The 14,892-nt window shown below is 55.9% G+C and overlaps 1 protein-coding gene across 1 annotated transcript in view; it reads left to right on the forward strand.

Moving 5' to 3' along the window:
• Positions 1–14,892, forward strand: part of ITPK1 (inositol-tetrakisphosphate 1-kinase) — a 169,031-nt gene that overhangs the window by 59,177 nt on the left and 94,962 nt on the right. The window lies entirely within an intron of this gene.

A 14,892-nucleotide genomic window follows, 5' to 3' on the forward strand; every position in this document is an offset into this window, starting at 1 on the left:
TCTCTGACTCAGGTTTGTTCCCATGGCTCTGACCCTATGATGTTTGATGATCTAGACGTGTCCCTGTTGAACTCCCTCTACATGGCCCGGTGAAGTGACTTCAGTGTGGGGACTCCTTGCAGAGGCATGGGCAGGATGAAGGGAGCGGAGGGGGCTGGAGAGGCTCCCGGAGCCTAGCTGTGGGGCGCCATTAGCACTCCTAGGGCCAGCGGGGCGAGGGCCTGTCCCAGGGAGGCTGTAGTCCTGCGGAGCTGAAGCCCCTGCTGCAGCAGAGAGTGGAGGGCTAAATCCCCCAGCCCCGCTGTCTGCCTGCCCTCTGATCTCCTGATGTAGCTGGAAGTCCAGGGTCTTGGGGGTCCTCAGAGGTCAGCCTCCAGGCCTGGAGTAGGGTGGAGCATGAGGAGGGTCAGCAAGGAGTGGCCCACGCCCTGCTCTCCCCTGCTTTGTGATTTGGTGGACCTCAGGGCAGAGCAGCATCGGGTCCTGTGGCCCAGAGGTGCTATCCCTAGGCTGTTGGGAGGGGGACTCAGGGTCCTCCGTCCCTGCTAGGCTCTAACATGACCCCCCCCCAGCTCTGAGGTTCCTATCTCCCCCTCCCAGATGCCTCTGTGGCCATTAGGCTACAGGCCCATTTTCTGTGGTCCAGTTAGTTGTGATTGAGAGGGCAGAGCCTTGTAGGACTGGGACTAGGGGCTCGTCCCTTCATGCTTTCTGTCCCTGGGGGTTCACTCGGGCCCTTGGCAGCAGGCCCTCTGTTGCCCCCTGGGACCACTAAGATAACCCTGTCTCCAACCACCTTGGTGCCTGTGGCCCTGGGAGACAGAGAACCGGAGGGCCGCATCAGAGTATCAGGAGGAGGGTGGGCCTCTGCCCCGACCTGGGAGCGGGAGCTGGGGAGGGCTCCTGTCAGCACAGCATGCCCAGAGCTGGTGAGTCTCCCCCACCTGTTTGTGACCTCTTGAGGCGATTTGTGTATTGCTGAACTAGAAACTCGGGTCATGGAGACAGCAAGCCTGGAGAGAGTGACCAGGAGGGCACGTGCAGGTGCTCCCAAGATGTGTGCGCTCGTGGCAGGAGAGGGCATTCATGCAGTCAAGGTGGCTGGTTCTGGGGACCCCAGGGCCCGGGCAGCAGGAGCCCTGGGCTCAATGCCTGTCATGCAGCTGGGCCGGGTTCTGGTTCCTTCTCCATGAAACAAGCTGAGGCCCCTGATGGGATCTCTGGTGTCCTATCTCACTCTCCCCTCCTGTAATCTCTGACTTCGCAAGAAGCAGGGATATGTTCTCTCCATCTCTTTCTGCTTATTTCTTAGTCTTTCATCTTGAAGACAGCCTGGTGGAGTTGCCTCAGGGATCTGAGCCCGCCTGCCCCCTGGGTGGTGTGTGCCTGCAAGAATTTGTTGATCTGTTTGCAGCAACCCTCTTGGATGCTGTTTAAGTAAGGCACATTTCTAGAGAGTTCAGCCAGCTCCCCACATCAGACCTCACTCGGGTGCAGTCTGTGTGTTGTGGCGAATGCACACATGGCTGTCTGTACGTGCACAGTGTTTTTGGAGTTAGGCTGGCCCAAGTTTGTGTCCTGTCTCTGACCTTGACCAGCTCTGGGTGACCTTGAGCAAGTCACGGTGCTTCAGGCTCTTCGCGGCTTCAAGGCTCATCATCATGATGGTGTTACTTGAACTTGCCCCACTGGCTCAGAGGGCAGCAGGTGGATGAATGCAGGTGCTTTGTAAACTGTAAAGTGCCTTCTGAGGTCAGCAGATGTGCGGACGGGCTCTCCGAAGCAGCACCCGGCTTTGGAGCCTCAGGAAGTGTTCCTGGCAAGGCCCAGTTCTCAACCCTGAAACATCATGCTCGAAAAATGCTCACATGCAGTTTATTTAACTTTAAGTGGGGCAAATTCTGAAATGGGTTGTTTATTGTCCAAGCTGAATTTTTAATTTCTCATAAATTCCCCACAAATTGCTGTAGTACATCTATATTTATTGAATCTGTCAGGGTTGTTTATGGCCCTGAGGCCTGGGCTCTTGTGTTTGCAGTTGTTGCCATGGTGACGCTGGGGTCTGAGGCTCTAGAGGAGAAGCCCTGTTCTGAAGCAGCGTGGAAGGTTCTGGAACGGGCTGGCCGTATGAAGGAGAGCTGTGGCTGCCACACTGAGGGCCAGCCTTGGGCCAGACAAGATGTTTAAGACTCTGGATTCCGGGCGCCTGGGTGGCTCAGTCGGTTGAGCGACTGCCTTCGGCTCAGGTCATGATCCTGGAGTCCCCGGATCGAGTCCCGCATCGGGCTCCCTGCTCGGCAGGGAGTCTGCTTCTCCCTCTGCCCCTCCCCCCCCATGTGCTCTCTCTCTCTCTCATTCTCTGTCAAATAATAAATAAAATCTTTAAAAAAAAAAAAAAAAGACTCTGGATTCCATCCCACCTTGACCTCATCCCTGCCGGTCGGTCCCTCTTCCCTCGGGGTGGGGCAGGGGGATGCTCGGCTTCGGTCTCCATTTCTGTCCCTCCCACGCCCTTGCTGCTCCAAGTGTGTCTGGGAACCAGTGGGAACTGCGTTGCAGGGGAGGTGTGCACTCCCCCGAATCTGCCTGGTCAGAGCCTGCAGTTCAGGAAGATGGCAGGTGCCTTCTTGCCCGTGTCCAGCACAGTGCCATCAGGTGACTTCTCTGGGACACCTCCGGGGCTCCATCACCCTTAGGACAGAGCTCAGAGGCCTGGGCCTGGTGGTTTTTTGTCCCTGCCACCATCCTACCCTGTGATCTTTCTGACTCCTCTCCCTCACTCCCCTCTGTCCTGGCCAGGAGTGGGCATCTCCCTTCCACCCCTCCATATCCAGCCCGCCCCTCTGCTCGGCACATGTTGGTCTCTGCTTGCGCTGCCTGCCCCAGCCTTCTCTCCCTGGGGAATCAGAGACATTGCCCGAGCAAGAGACAGCCCCTGAGACATCTTTCTGTGAGGCCCTCTCTGCTTGCCCCGCTCCGGGTCAGGTCCAGCTTTGCTGGAGCTGCCCTGTGGCCCAGAGGCCTCACCTGCCCCAGCCTCATGGGGCTGTTTGCCCTGCGCCCCTGGCTCTCTCTCCCGACCATGGGCTGGCTGGTGCTCTGACTGCCCTGCCTGACTTCTGGGGGCTTAGCCTGCAGCCGGCAGTCAACAGTGCTGCTCCCGTCAGCTGGCTTTCACAGAGCCAAGACTTAGCCTGGACTTTTCCCAGGAGCCTTTACGTTCCGTCCCGGGGGAAGGGATATTGTGCAGCAGGAATGCCAGGCATTGCGGGGCGGGGGGAGGGGCCAGTCTCTGGTCAAGCAGCTAGGGCTCGGGACTGGATGGGGATGAGGGAGGGGAGTCTTGGGCTTTGGGAAGGCACCCGTGGGAGGAAGGGGCCAAGGGGACAGCTGAGAGGTCCCCCAAGCTCCTGTGTGCTGGAGAGAATGCAGAAGCTCGGCTGGCCTGCAGGTGTTTTTCAAGCATCTTGAAGCGGAGCATGCTACCTTTTGACACCACCATTCTGCCCTGGGTATATACACCCAAGTGAAAGGAGTGCTTACGTCCACCAAGAGACAGGCACGGGATGTTCAAAGTGGCAGTAGGCACGATAGCCTCAACATGGAAATGTCCATCAGCGGTAGAACAGACACGTATGATGTGTTATACATGCATGTTGTAATTCTCTGTAGCGGTGAGATGAGCCAGCGGCCACCACACTGGTCCCATAGAGCGTGCAGCCCAGGAAGCTGACCCAGAGGAGCGCTGGACGCGCGATCCCATTTCAGTGAAGTTCTTGAACACGAGAACTACTCTGTGGGAAAGAAGGCAGACTGTGGTTAGCTTTGGGGACAGGGTACTGGGGGGGGACACGACAGATCCTTCTGGGGCCTGCAGGGTTCCCTTCTGAGCCTTGATCTTGGGGGTCAGTTTGAATATTCAAGCTGCTCACTCATGATATACACTTTGGTATTTATCGTATATTAGACAACATTAAATGCTTATAAAACATAAAAGGCAAAAAAGCCACAGGAGGCAAGGGATGTGAAGTTTTCTTTTTCTTTTCTTTTTTTTTTAAGATTTTATTTATTAGAGAGAGAGCGCGCGCGCATGAGCGGGGAGAGGCACAGAGGGAGAGGGAGAAGCAGACTCCCCACTGAGCAGAGATCCCGATGTGGGGCTCGATCCCAGGACCCTGGGATTATGACCTGAGCTGAAGGCAGATGCTTAACCAACTGAGCCACCCAGGCGCCCCGGGTGTGCCATTTTCTGTAATATGTACCCTTGGGTTCCCTCTAGAGCATTGGTTCTCAAGCAGCAGGGCCTGTTGGGACTGAGGGTCCCTCCTCCTGACGCTCCCCTCGCCACTGACGATAGAGGCTCCAAGGAGGAACCTCCCTGGCAGGAAGCCAGTAGCCCCAGCAACATCCTCCTCGCCCTTCCTGGGACTGGAGTCTCCCTGTATTCAGAGGAATGCAGGTTGTGCCCTGTCCCCGCCTCTGGCCGGAGCAGGCGCTGGAATGAAGGGGGTTTCTGTCCCAGTGCGTCCAGTCTGTCTTTGGAAATGTAGATGGGGAGGGAGAGGATTCACTCTTGTGTTCTGTTCTCTAACTCTGGTCTCCTAGCTAGAGAGGTGGTGCAGGCAGGAGGTGAGAACATCTGGATGCTCTTTTCTGTGGAGTAGACGTGGGCTCCAGTCCATACTGGCCAGGTTATAACAACCTGTGTTCACTGTGTGTTTGTGCTGAGCACTGTATTGCCATTCCAGCATCTTAATGCCCTCTGTTACAGATGGGGAAGTTGGGGTCAAAGCGGGGACATGCAGGTGACATGCTCAGGTTCCCCTGCTAGAAAGTGGGAACTTGGGTTTACTCCAGGTGGTACAATGACCCTCAGGCCAGCCTGTGACGCACTGACTGCACCAGAGGGAGGGGTCAAGGCAGATGCTGGGGAGGACGATGTTAAAAGCAGAGATGGAATGAATGAGCCCTTCCCCACTTCCTTCCACACTCCTCTCCCTCCTTCAGTCATGAGTATGACTTCCCTCCTTCTGGCATCTTCTCTGATGGTTGGTGACCTGTGTGGTCTTACCTGTGACCTGTGGACTCTGAAACCTGGCTGTCCTGCCTCCCTTCCGAGCATCAGCCTGGGTTCCACCGACTGTGGGATTACAGTGGCCTGGGAGCTTGTGGGGCTGTGTATTGACAGCCCTCCAACCCCACGGCCTTCCCCACCAGCACCCCCCGCCTGAGGGATGAACCTGCCACATCATAGTCACCCAGAGTCTGTAGTTTACATGGGCCTTCACTCTTGGTGTTGTCAGTTCCTGTGGGTTTTAACAAATGTGTAATGACATGTATTCCTTTTAGTGTCCTATTCTAGTATCATAGACCATATGGTTTTGTCTAACTTCACTGCCCTGAAAATCCTTTGCGATCCTCATATATTTTTTTTAAATACTTAAAATCACTGCTGTGGCAGCATTAATCGAATCAAGATCTCTGGGGTGAGTCCTGAGCATTGGCGGATGCGAAAGCTCCTGGTGACTGATACACGGCCAGGTGAGGCTCATTGGATGCAAGGCTTAAGTGTCCCCAGAATCCTCAGGAGGGTGTCTTCAGCCAGCTGGTGAGGCTTCACTCGAGTCTCTGAACCAGTGAGGCTGAGGGGACGGGGAATGTGTGTCTCCGGCACGTTTCCTGGGGATGTTGAGGCTGCTGGCCTGGGGACCCTCATCTCAGAACCCCTGGCTTTAAGCAGTGGTGGGGAAAGATGTCGTGGGGCCAGATGTGCCTCACCCAGAAAGCCACTGAGACTCTGAGTCCTCCGGGGCATCTGGGGGAATCTGCCTGGGGCTTTTCCTAGATGCACTGCCCGCTCTCAGAGTAGGGACTGAATCTGGGGTGGAAGGTAGTGTGCATTTCCTCTGTGCCCCAGCCCACGTCCTTCAGCCACAGGCCCCTCGGGGATCCTAGGTTTGGGGAGAGGGTGGTGGTACTGGCAGGTATTACACTGAATGCAGGGTGGGCCAGGGGAGTGGGGTGGGTTGGTCACCAGCTGGGAGGCCTGAGGAACATCCAGCCCATGGAGCCACTCAGGCAGCCTGTGGGGTCTCGTTAGCATTCCCAGCAGGACAGACAGGGCCCCCTGGGGTAAGGACAGTCCAGACCGGCCTCCCTGGATGGGGGTGTCAGCCAGGCCTGGCATCAAGACGTGGAGCCTGTACAGAGCCCAGGATCAGGTAGAGAAGACCTTCGGTAGAAACTAGTCTGTTCTGCTTGAGCCTCTAGTAGCCTGATAATACAATCACAAGGATACAGCTAACATTTGGGAGTGCTTTATAAAGCACTTGAAAAAAAATCCCTCATCTAAACCCAAGACAGTCCCATGAGCTGTGGGGATGACTAGTTGTCCTGCCTTTTAGATGTGGAGACATCTGAAAGGGTCACCAAGCTGCTAATTGGCAGGGCAGGGCTGGGATTTGAGCCCAGGGTGCTTTCTGCTCTCTCAGCCTTCTGCTTGCCTCCAGGTGAAGCCCCAGACCGAGAGGAAGGTGCTGCGCTCTCAGGGGTGGAATGCGCTCGAATTTCTTATAACGGAGTTGTTCTTGAAATGAGTGATCGTTCTTGACATTCCTCCGAAAAGATGTGGAGGTGACCATCCCAGATCTGTGACATGGTGGGGACTGGGGAGGTGACCACCCCGTATCGGTGACATGGAGGGGACAGGGGAGGTGACCACCCCAGATCGGTGACATGGTGTGGACCGGGGAGGTGACCACCCCGGATCGGTGACATGGCAGGGACCGGGGAGGTGACCACCCCGGATCGGTGACATGGCGGGCACTGGGGAGTTGACCACCCCGGATCGGTGACATGGCGGGGACCGGGGAGGTGACCACCCTGGATCGGTGACATGGTGGGGACTGGGGAGGTACTCCCCTTTCAGCTGGGAAGGCTCCTGCTGCACCTGCTTTTTCCCGTTTCCCACGCTAGGGAGTTGTGAGGCACAGGGCTTTTAAGCTCATTGGATTAGGGTTGGCAAGGGGGTAGCACAGCAGTTTCCAAACTGGGCTCTTTGAGGAACCCAGGGGTTCCTTGAGGAGGGTGTGCCTGCTTTTCCAGGGGGCTGTTGCTGATCCCCACGCACAATGGATTCCCTTCAGTTATAGCAGCAACTTTAATCTGTTTTTGATTTGGGGGTCTCCGTGTTAAGATTCATTTCAGGCAGGACGTTGGAGTTCAGGGGTGTTTGAAAACCACTGGTGTGTGTGTGGGGGACAGAGCCAGGAGGAGGCAGGAGCCCGGGGCCCTGGAACCGGGGCCTTGGTCGCTGAGGTGACGAGTATGCAGAGCGCTGTGGGGCTGCGGGGAGCCCTTGGGAGTGGAGGCTGGCCACACTGGCTGGGCTGATTCCTGGACCGCTCATCAGGCCTTCTTCATTCATTTGTTTGTGTGCTGGGCCGGCTGGGCCCCGTGCTGAGCTTGGGGGGCGATAGGGGGGGATGTAGTTGAGAACAAAACTGGCCCAGTCCTCGAGGAGCTTCCAGGGTGGAAGACAGATTCTGGCTTTGGTAGACTTTGAATCTCTTTCGGCACCTTCTGGGCACTATCCTCAAAGAGCGCAGCATTGTCATCTGCACAGATACGATGAGACCTGCTCTTGGTCTCATTTCTACTGACAGGTCCCCAGGACTCACTTCCTCTCAAGACCTCGACGCTCCGCCACCTACTGGACACTGCCGGTCATAGCGGGCTCTGTGGCCGCCGGGTCAGGTGGCTCCCTGGGTCTCTAACGGGCCCTCACCTGACCCCATCTTTCAGGAAGTCTGCTTGCCACACTTCTCACCACCCAGGACTTTGATTTGCCACCTCTCTGGTGGGTGGTGGGAGAAGAAATGTTACTCGTGCGAAGAGAAGCGGGGGCCAGGTGGGATCTTGCGGCGCAGATGGGGCGCTTTCAAAGGCCAGCTGTGGGAGATACCCACTTGCCACCCCTGACCCCTGGTGTCAGCCTTTGTTCCTTTCTCTCGTGGCAGACAGGGCGGGCCCAAGTTGCCTTTCGGGGCTCCTGCAACACCATCTGGAATGCATGGTGCTCAAGAGTGAAGGGCCTCCTTGTGCAGGACTGGGACCTGGCAGTTTATGGGGCGAGCGGGAATGAAGTACCTGCCTCCCACCCCCACTGCATGGATGTGGTCAAGATCAGAGGGCTGGGGTCCTCCCACTTGGGGCTCTTGGAAGACAAGGCTTTTACCCATGCAAGCTGAGTTCTCCTTTTACAGGCTGGCAGCACACACAGACGGGAAAACCAGCATAACCACTGGGCTTTCTTTAACGTGTGCCTTGGGCGGGCCCTGAGTGCAGACCAGCCCTCCTTGTGTCAACTCTTGCAGACCAGACAGAGCACGTTGCTTCTACTTAAGGCAGTCAGAAGCTCTTCTTCAGCCTGCTGTCCCCTGGCCTTGCTTTGCCCCGGGAAGGCTGTTCCTCACACGGCCTTTTGCACTTGGGTGAAGCCAAGCTGGTGCACTTCCCAGCAGGGAGGTTTCATCTTCCACTCACCCGCGCAGGCCTACCGTCTTGGGGAAACACCTCGGTCTGGAGGCTCCATGGTCTGCAGTTTGACTCATTTTCCTTTCTAAACCGCATCCTCTCTTGCTGTCTTGGGCCATGTTGAAGGTTCCGCCTCCCACCCAGGCAGCCTGCCCAGATGTCGCCTTCCCCCCCCCCCGCCCCAAGTCATCCACAGCTCATCAGTTTCCTCTCCCAGGTCCCCTGTAACTGCCCCTTCCCCAGGATTGCCAGCCCCAGCTGGCGTCTCTGCCTCTTGGCTCACCCCTCGCCTTGTGGAATAGTCTTGCATCGAGAATACCCGAGTCCCTCCCCTGCTTTCCGTTGTCTTTAGGTATAAGTCTAAGCCTTGAGCCTGCTTTACGGTGCTCTTCCCTGTTGTGCACCACCAGCCTGGCTACCTCACCTCCTGCCGCTCCCCAAGTCAAACACCAGCGAACCCCCAGCTGCCCCCATCTCTGTGCCTCTGCACACATGCCCTTTGTAACCCGCCTGGGCACACCCAGTCAGGTGTCCTTGCTGGGGAAGCATTCCCAGACCTCCCCTTGGTCTCCTCCCTCCTCTGGCTGCCTCTGCTCCGGGCCCGGGCTCCTTGCCCTCTCTCTGGGCTCCTCATGCTTTCAGGGTGACGGCTCTCTTTCACTCTTACCTGTGAGGCCCTCGAGGGCAAGGAAGGGTACTTAGCAAGGAACTCGGCCCGTGGGGAGCCCTTGATCAGTGATTCTTAGGTATTTATTGACTTTGCCCCAAGGTCAAATTAAAAGCCACAGGCGTGTTTTTTTAGGACTTTGCAGGGGTGCACAGGGACTCCTCCCTCATTTAATATCTTTACTGTCTGCGGAGTTGCCCTCTCAGCACTTCTCACTGTCTTGCACATAGTCCCTGTTTTGCTCCCAGTGGCATTGGGGGTTGACCTAGGCCTGTCGCGGACACACAGTTCCCTTTGCCAGAGACTCGCATCCCAAGCCTCCTTGGCAGCCAGGGGCACCCGTATCTTGCAGTTCTGACCCGTAAGATATAAGGAGAAAGAGTAGTATTTCCTCTTCAGAAGGGCAGCTATGTGGCTCTTGTGCCCTTTCCCTGCCTTCCAGATACGTCTGGGGATAGGGTACCTGGAGCTCCTTCAGCTGTTCTGTGACCATGAGGTGACAGGAATGAGGACAGAAATCTACCATAGTAAGCATGGCAGAATAAAAACTTGAAAAGAGCCTGGGTTCTTGCTGACATAGAGCTGTTGAAACATCGGAGGCCCACCTCCCTCCAGACTTTCTGTCCTTATATGTAAGCCATTTTCAGTCAGCATTTCTTAAGTTCAGACACATCTTCACTGATTATTCTGAGCTTGGCTGATTGTTTGTTATAAAAAATCCAGCGCACCTTTGGGATAAGGACTGGCCATCACAAAACGAAACTTTGAAGGCTGAAGGTGTGTGCCAAAGACAAGGACGCCAATGCTTGAGTGTTGTTACCACTCGTGTTGGGAGTGTAGGCACCCACACTGACTGTTGGGGACCATGTTCCTTTGGACAAAATGAAATTGTACCCCGTGTGTGATAAAACTTAAAGGCTGTTCAGGTTGTAAGCAACAGATTTTCATCATGAAAGCAAAGACTTAAGGAAATACGAATAAATAGAATTCATTAGCATGTATGTCTCAAAAAGTCCAGAGGTGAAGTGTGGCAGGTTTCAGGCCATCAGGGACTCAAATTTATGTCATCAGGAATATTGTTTCACTTCCCAGCCTGCCGTGTGTAGGTTGTATTGGGGCAGGTTTGCCAAGTCGTGAGAAAATGATGGCGGGCAGCTCCATCCCATCAGCATGGCAACCTCAAGGGATGCAAGGATGGCTCTCCTCTTGCCCCAAGTTCCAGCCAAAGTCCCCGGGGCTGGCTGGTGCTGTTGGTTCTCATTGGTCTGGCTCGAGTTACATGACTCTCATATTAGTTCCTGGGGCTACCATAACAAATGAAAACAGAAATTTATTCTCTGCTCTGGAGGCTAAGAGTTGGAACTCAAGGGTTGGCAATGCCATGCTCCTGCTGATCCTTCCTCACCTCTTCCAGCTTCTGGTGGCTCCAGGAGTTCCTTGATTTGTGACAGTGTCACTGTGGTCTCTGCCCCCATCTTCCCAGGGCCTTGCTCTCTCTGTGCATCTCGGTCTTCCCCAGGCAGTTTCCTCGTCTTAGAGGAACACCAGTCGTATTGGTACATGGCCCTCCCTAATGGGCTCATCTCAACTTGACGACTTCTGCAAAGATCGCCATTTCAAATAAGGTCACAGTCACAGGTGTGGGGGTAGGGGCCTCAGCCTGTCTTGGGAGGGGGACACAGTTCAACCCAGAGCACCTGTCCTCCAGCCAGTCACCGGTCCGGGTGACGTGATGTCCTCATTGCCCTGTTGTGAGTTGCATGCCCACCCCGAGTGTGAGTAGGGGTCAACCCCCGGGCATTACGTGGCTGAAGAGTGGGAGTGGAAGGTTCTCCAAGGGGACTAGCTTGGGGCAGGCCTCAGATGGATGCAAGGCTGCCAGAGACATGGGTGGTGGTTTGCTGGCAACTTGTTGTGGTTGGTCATGTCACGGGGGCAGGAAGAGGATGGTTGGAGTGTTCGGTCTCTGGAGAAATGGAAGAATACCCATTCTGTCCCTTGCTTTCCAGCTGACCACTCGTTTGGAGATAGATTTGTTGGCGATCTTTCCCGAGGTCCGTTGGGCCGGCCCCTCCTTCCCGTGCCCTCCCCCCGGAGGTCCCGAAGCCCCAGGGCACTGGGAGCCTCGAGCACTAAATTGTGTCCAGCCGTTTCCCCACTTCCTGTATGCTGGCCTTATCTCTTTTATGACAGGAGCACGGTTCAGAGTTTTCTTTTATCTAGAGCACACGAGGGGACACGAGGGAGAGGAAGTGTGAGCCGGGTCCGGCATGGGTCTGGTGCCATCACCCTGGGGCCCGGGGTTAGCGCTCCTTCCCCGAGGCTCGGTTTCCTCCTCTACAAAACAGAAAACGAGACTGGCCCCGGTCTGCTTACTGGCTGCCGCTTTCCTGTACACAATTTTCTGTCAGCGAGCTTGTGCGTGTCTGAGTCTCTGAGCACAGGCCACAGAAAGTCTCTAAGTGGAGCCTCTGGTTGGCCCCGAAGGTGACGTCCAGATGCTCAGAGAGTGAAGACAGAGGACTGGGGCTCGCTGTAGCCCACACACGGGTGTTCACAAGGAGATGGCAGGGAGGGGGTCAGAGAGGGCTCTGTGTGTGCAGGCCAAGGGCTGGGGTCAGATTTCAAGGACTGGGGAGGGGGGATGGAGGGGGGGACCAGTCCCCCCAGATCTGTGAGCTGTGAGTGTGGGTCCTTGTGCCAGGGCCGTGGGGAGCCCTGGACGGGTTTGAGCGGGGGAGGAGAGCAGTTTCAGGATGGGTACTTGCGGCACTTCTAGCCCAGGGTAGGATTAGGTTTCGCTCAGGCTAGAGACTGGACTCTGAAATTAGTTCTGAAGAAGTAAAAGGTCTGGATTAGAGAGTTTAAAAATGGTAAAGAGATCGTTTAATTCTAATGTCTGGTCCTTGTTAATCAGTTCTCTGATTTGCATATAAACCGGGGTCTTTAATTGGCTTTTAAGAGCTGTAGTACCTTTCAGCTAGGCACCCTGCCTCCTTCCCTCTGCCTCGGTGCCTCCCCTCCCACCCCCCATGCTGGCCTTCCATCGAAGGGCCTTTGTTCCTGGGAGGCACGGAGCCTCTGGCCTGCTGTAATGCCCTCTGGGGTCCTTGAGTTGCTGAGTTAGAAGGCTGCACTGGCCTGGCGCCCGCGGCTTCCCACTAGCTCGGTGGCCCAGGCCCTTGAGGAACTTTGCAGCAGGTGGATCCCAGCAGGCAAGGACAGAGGAACCTGAGGGTCTGCCCAGAGAGGAACCACCAGCCTCCCTGCTTATTTCCAAGAGGCCAGGCTGGAAGGTTTGATTTGGTCCAGGAATGCTGTGCATATGAGGGATCACCAGACCTGGGACTGCAGATGCAGACTTTAGTCTGAAAGGCCATATGGCATGGGCTGTGAATTCAGGGTTCTGGTTTTTTAGGGTACATCTTAGGGTGGGAGCCATTCAGTGCCCTTCCGTCGACCTCCCTGTCTCCATAGCCAGATGGGTCCTGGCCCTGGAGCCCTGGTGCCTGCCCTGGCTGGGGTCCCTGGAGTTGGACCCAGTGGGTCATAGTGTCATTGGATTTTCTTGCTTCTTTCTCCTCAACCAGCCTGGGTGCTTGAGGCGGTCCTCCCCGCCCCCCATAGGGCTTGTATGCAGACCATACACCCCTCTTACCACCTTGCAGTGCTGGTGTCCCTGGGCCACCATCCCTCCCTCCTGCGGGATCTGAGATCTGCATGGGGTTGGGGCGTGGTCAGCATTGGTTAGTTATTCCACATGAATCAATCCCAGCCCTCAGGTCCTCTATCTGGAGGACCCTGTGGGTCATCCCAGTCTCAGAGTTCCCATCTGCCCTGTCCCTCACCAGGGCCACAGCTCAGCAGGTGCATGAAGGTGGTTAATTAGCACCGCTCTGGGCTTTGGGCTAAATTCTGTTTTGGCCTTGTTCAGTAATTACCAATGTGACCTTTGTCATGGTCACCTTCCTTGTGGCCGGGCCTCAGCTTCACCATCTGCGCAGAGCAGGGAGGACCAGGTCACAGACGGGTGACTTGGACAGTATCTGGCCTGCAGGTGACTCGCTTGGCCCACACAGGACTCTCACCTCCTTTCCTTTGGATTAGTGGCTAGTGTTTAAACCACTTGCCCACAGTCCCTGCCTCTGCCTGTTACCCCACAGCTTCTGCCTTATTTACATTTCGTCTGCGCAACTCCATTTCCTCCCGGGCCCCTCCCGCCTAGAATTTTCTTGCTGCCTCTGGCTCTGGCCTCCCTGGATAATGGGGCAGAGGTGAGAGGCTTGCCGTTGACAAGCCCAAAGCCAGATGCTAGCATGGTGGGAATAGAGGGCTATGGGGCTGAGAAGAGGGTTCTCAGAACTCACGGTGGGAGTGGTACCTGACGAGTGGACTTTGAGGCAGTAAATGTCTCAGGAACTAAGTGAAAACCAGAGCTGAGGAAAGGTGTGAGTGGGACTCTTGGGTGGATGGGGGGTGTGGTGTGGGAAGGGCCAGGGCGGGCAGCGGGGCAGCTCCCTGTAGGGCTCTGGGCAGGATGCCAGGCCTGCCCGGACAAGTCAAGAAGAGACTGTGGTTTGGGCATGACCCCCAAGAGCCCGGATGTGCTGCAGTAACAGGCACCTGATTACAGCACTCCCAGCCCCAGGGCCGAAGGATCTCTGTAATCGGGTCTGGCTTTTATCAGGCCACAGATAAGAATTGGCCTCCTCCCAGCCAGGCGGGGGCTGGCGGAGGCCTGGGCTCACATTCCTGACTGTTGCACTTTGTTCTTCCGGGGAAGGTAGGGCTGGGTGGGGTGGGGCCGCCTGGCTAGTGTGGGCCCAGGTTGGCATTTCCCCTGCTTGACAGGGTCGCGTGGAATTTCTTCTTGGTAATAGCCCTGAAGGAGAGTATGGTCAGTGGCTTGACCCATGCGTGCATTCTTTTCTTTCGGTGACCCGAGAGCATGCGGGCTTTTGCCCTCTACCGGTGTTCTTTTTTTTTTTTTTTTAATATATATATTTTTAAAGATTTTATTTATTTATTTGAGACAGAATGAGATAGAGAGAGCATGAGAGTGGGGAGGGTCAGAGGGAGAAGCAGACCCCCCGCCGAGCAGGGAGCCCGATGCGGGACTCGATCCCGGGACTCCGGGATCATGACCTGAGCCGAAGGCAGTCGCTTAACCGACTGAGCCACCCAGGCGCCCCCCTCTACCGGTGTTCTTGCCTTTAGAAATCCACCTGGCCTACCTTGTTCTTTGCCTCCCTCAGGCCTCTCCCCTGGCCTCTTTGCGCACGCGAGGGTGGCTCTGAATCCTGGCCTCTCGAGCTGTGTGATCTTGGGCAAGTCAGTTTACCTCGCAGAGCCCCAGCTTCACCGTTGTGTGTGCCGTGAACCCACCTGGGTCAGTATTTTGTGCCAATGCCAAGAAGTTTCTAAGACTTTGCTCAGAGGGTGGGCCTTGGTGGGCAGCCTGGTTTTCTTATCCTGGCAGTGGCTATGTGAACAAGGGTTTGGACTTCAAGTCAGTGTGTAGGCATAGGGGTTAGAACTTCAATTTTCTTCTTGTCTGAGGCCCCTGTCCCTTTCTCTGTCTATCAGCACTCCCTCTGTTCCTGAGCCCCCCAGCATTGTGCAGCCAGGACCTGGGTCACCCCACAAGCCCCCGTTCCCCTGGAAAGGCAGACAGTGCACAGGCCGACTTT

This window comes from Neomonachus schauinslandi, chromosome 9 (assembly GCF_002201575.2).
Source record: "Neomonachus schauinslandi chromosome 9, ASM220157v2, whole genome shotgun sequence".
Taxonomy (NCBI): domain Eukaryota; kingdom Metazoa; phylum Chordata; class Mammalia; order Carnivora; family Phocidae; genus Neomonachus; species Neomonachus schauinslandi.